Source organism: Thunnus albacares, chromosome 1 (assembly GCF_914725855.1).
Source record: "Thunnus albacares chromosome 1, fThuAlb1.1, whole genome shotgun sequence".
Classification (NCBI taxonomy): domain Eukaryota; kingdom Metazoa; phylum Chordata; class Actinopteri; order Scombriformes; family Scombridae; genus Thunnus; species Thunnus albacares.
The window spans coordinates 25,362,560-25,367,450 of record NC_058106.1 but is presented as its reverse complement, the minus strand read 5'-3'; positions in this window follow the sequence as shown (position 1 = coordinate 25,367,450).

The window sequence follows — 4,891 nt, the reverse complement described above, 5'->3', positions numbered from 1 at the left end:
GACACTACAACAAAACCACTTTAAAAACAATAAGAAAGGCAAAACAAGATCAATCCAGCTTTTTCCCATAAGTTGAATGCCCATGTAGCCCCCTCTCTTTGGTTCTTTTGAGTTGCTGCACAGCTCGGATTCAGAAGTTACATTAAAATGCAATGATAATTGAAGAATCTCCCAGGTGACTGACACTGCAGAGGAAGCACTCTCAGTGTTATCCCAGCCTACATCCTGTTGTGATAATGTTTCAGATCTTGGCAGGGACAACACACACCGGTCAGGCACTAGGGAAGAAAGGGCAGTGGGGGTGAAGAAGCACAATAATCCTGAACCATAAGGCTGTAGCCAAAGCAACAATTAAAATTAATTATCTTTCTTTTAATGTGGGTTGTTTCTCCTGATCTATCTGTAAGACAGAGTATAATTTACTTCTTTCATTCACAGGTTAGTCCACATTAGGAGGAGGAGTAGAAATGCACACCAACAGTGGTGACATACTAGCTCAAAGACTCAGAAAGGTGAAAATTGCAGCCTTATACCCGCACTGTTGGTGGGAAAATCCTTATTATATATTGTCTATATACTGTAAAAAGATAACAGCAGGGTATCAGTTTTCAACAGCCAATAAGTCCTGAATGATGCAACAGTGTACGGGTTCAATTTTCACCCTTTTTAGTCCATTTCATGTCATACATATTCATATTTACTCATAATTATGGTCATAATCATACTCCCTATGATAGGATAATAACATATTAGCTATTTGGAGCCGATAGCTCTCTCCATCCTTCAGCAAAGAGAAATTATTGTCATGGACTCATTCACCTCTGTCTGGCACAATAATAATTATACTGAAGTACAGTATAGACATTTTATTTCCTCTGTTTTTTTTTTTCTTTTTTACAGATGCATAAAGAAAAAAAACATAGAAAAGAAAGGCAACAGGTAGGTAAGTAAGAGTGCACATTTCTCCATACAGCTTCATGCATACATCTAAATAGAAATTGCATGGGCTACACACATGAATAAATGGATAAGTAAATGAATATATACATTCAATATAGTATCTGGACAATATATAAACAATGGCCATAGCTACTTCTATAGTGTAAGAGGAGACTTTTGCCTCTCCCTCTCAGATTTATGCAGTTCACAGTGAAGTACGGTAGGCAAACCCTGCAGCTAATGATCTGAGATTTGAATACCATGACCCTAATGATTCACAGATTCAGTCCCTGCAGCAAGTATAACATTACTACAGTAGCTCTCACTCATTGTGTAAAATACAGTACAGAAAGTACTTTGGCTATGCAGACATATCAAGTTGATGCCACCAGTAAACACAGTGAAAGGGGGATGGAGTGAATATGAAGCTTACTGTGTAAGTGCAATATGTGGTGTTATTATTGAAGTAAGATTGTGAAGTTTAAATGTGGCAGCTTAATGCAATACGTTATTCATATGCATGAAGATCTTGAAAAGCCTTTAAGCAACAAAAAGAAAAGAAAATATTAAAGAGCTCATCCCTTAAATATTTGGTCATCTCTCTCTTTTTTATGTGCTCTGTAGTGTACTTTAAACAATTCAGAAACATGTAGAACAACCATGAGGAAAATAATTAGCCAATGTTAATTTAATGTATATATAGTTTTAATGTTTAAAAATGTGCAGTATATTAAATATTTCATTAAAAATGTCTGTTTGCATAGCTTAGGACAACAGATACAGAATTATAGAGAAAAATACCATTTTAATGTAACTCAAAACTAAAACTAATAAAGGAGATTTTAGATTTTTTTAAAAAATTTTATACTGATGTAAAAAAAAAGAAAAGATTGGACATTGATATGTGAAATATCTAGATTTCATATTTTCTATTGTTAAGATTTTAAGCACAAATCTCTTGGTTTTCAATTCAAATGCTATCTGGAAAATAGTGGAAAGCAGATTAGCCGTTAATGTTGCTGCTGTTGATAATGGTGATGATAGGATGTAATTGAAAAGTGAGTATTCTAAGCAACATCACATCACTCTTCTAACACTAGACCCCCGGGAACAGACAAATGGGAAATATGGGAAACAATATGAAGGCAAATCAGATTGTCGTCACTGTCCATTTCACTCTGTCTACCATCCCCAGTCTCCTAACCCACTACCAAACCACCAGCTCCCCCCACCCCCCCAAATAATATATGCACATGCAGAGTTACAGCAACACCTACTGGTAGTCATAAATAAATGCAATAGATAATTTCCTCAGCTCTGATAAGGTGATGTATTCATAGAAAACTTGCCACAAATAAAATGAAATGCATTGCATCTTTATGTTTTTATTGCTACATTCCCATTTTTTGTAGTTCATCTTCACTGTTAGACTCGTTCCCGCTCTAAGATCAGATAATACAAACATTGACGGCCACAAGAGCAAAGATGACAGACATGGCATGCAATAGGTAGAAAGCATCATGCACAATAAATATGATTTTAAAAAATAAGAATATAAAGTTGGAAGAGGATTTTTTAAATTCCAGATAACAATTGCAAACAGAGTGTTACACCCACTGCCAAAAAATACATAGGTACTATATGAGCTACATAAAAATAGTGACAAAGGGGTTCCATCAATATAAATTGGGTCTCAAGTTCGCCAAATGATGAACAAACCCTTGAACAAACATAATATACACATATCAGACCATATTGTCTTCTGAATTTGTGCACTCAAAACAGCAATATCATAAGGGATGTCATGTAAATACAACAGAATTTGAATAACTCATCACAGGAGCTGAAATACTGTTTGCATCATCGAAGTTTTATGAGTTGTTCACACTTGGGCTGATACTGACTATAATCTCATTCCTCATCTAATCAGTAGTAGATCAGTATGTGCAACAAACTCTGGCTCCTGTAATACAGATGAGGAGCATCAATCTGTTTTCTCAAGTGCGCCACTCCTCCGTTTCAAGATCAATTAGCATCACATGTGGAGGGACGGCAGAGTATCATTTCCCTCCATTTTTAAACAGTGTGATTCTGACTCAGAAGACAGAGCTGCGGTCACGATCTCATTGAAAAGTAACACACACACACTATAAAATGCAATCACTGTGATAACAAAGAGGGTTTTTTTTTTTTTTTTACTGAAAATGAACATGTCGGGGATACAACAACTTCAGATACTTGAGCAACTATCAGGTGCCATGAAAAGGTGAACAAAATCCTTTGTACTTTAAATCTAATTCTCAGATGTGCAGACACAGACTAGCAGGGGAGATATTCTGTACATTTTCTTTCCATCACAGCTTACTGTGTCCATCTGTTAATAGCCATCTCATTAAATCTGCTAGTGTCCTACACCTCTGCACCTCATTTTACTTCAAAATATTGCGATTCCATCACCGCCCTTGTTCCCAGTATAGGGCGTCTCCTTGGACAGTTGGTAGGAAATTGGATTGGAGTAAGCATGTGCAATACAAGATGAAGCCTACACACCAGATTCTCATTATGCTTTTTTTTTTTCAAATGTGTAAAAGAATACAGAAGAAAAATGATTTGCTGTTTATAAGGATACAGTATGCAGTTCACGTGCAAAAATGAAATTGTCACAGGACGTCCTTTGTCACTTCAGTAAAAGCCAAGAGAGTTAAAGAGACCTGCCCTTGAAACACACTGTGATATTTTGCATAATGGTATATGACTGCTGCTATCTTTACAGGGAAGGGCAGACAATGTGGGGATAAAAAGAGTGAAGAGGAGACAGAGGCAGATTGTTTTACATAACCATATAAACATTTTTTTTTTTTTACACATTTGCCATTTAAATGCTTGTCACCCTCTCAAGTTAATGGGTTACTTGGCTTTTTATATTTTACATGCCATAATGGTAGCTGTGTGTAGCCTACTGTAGATGTCTGAATCAAGAAGAGAGGAATAAGCTCTAAGGGCCACTGGATGCACTGCAAACAACAACGTGAGGAAGGCAGCATTCACATATTTATTATTCCTTTAGGCATTTATTATCTAAAATACAGAAATAAAAAAAATATCAAATAATCTATTAGGTTTTAAGTGATCATGTGCAGGCATGGCCATAGCTAGGCTACTGCTGAGGACCCCATGATCATGTACTCTGTATTTATTCTGGGAATTAGGAGGTTGTATCAACCTGGGGGCACAACAATAAAAAATCAAGACACAGTGGGTGTGTGAGAGGTTGATTCCAGTGATTTTAGACTCAATATTTTAAAATTTGACTACTTTGAGGCCAAGTAAGTGGGTAAGTAAATAAAAAAGTACATAAATGATTCATTATTTCCCACCAGAATTTTATTCCTGGCGGTTTTTGAAACATTGTTTAGACCACAGTGGGAAATAAAATTCACAAATTTAATTGCACAACTGAGAAAATAAAATATAAAAAAATCCAAGCCATTAAAAACATTTTATATATTTTACTTCAGGGATATATGTTGGGGGGACTTTAACTCAAATCTTAGTTAATTTCCCTTGTGCTCTTCTGTTTTCTTTATTGAATTTGAGGCAACTTATTACGCACTGTAACCTCACTATAATGGTATTTATAGTGTTTTAAAATGTTCTAATGCATTTCCTCGCCTTGTGTAAGGCATTTTGTACTGCCCCTGTCTTTGAACGACGCTATACAAATAACCTTTCAGGTCACATTAGTACACTTGCCATCAATTTAGTGTTTCTAAAATCCTAGCAACCTGTGCGCAGGGTCATCTCGATTGATCGCTGTTTTACTGCCAACCACAGTGTTACGCACCAACAAACCACCAGAGGGTCGATGAGTCGACTGATCTGCTTATCTTCCTCAAGTTTCACTTCACCTCGAAAACTTTGCTTGTAGTTTCGAAGGGGGCGGAGACCTTCA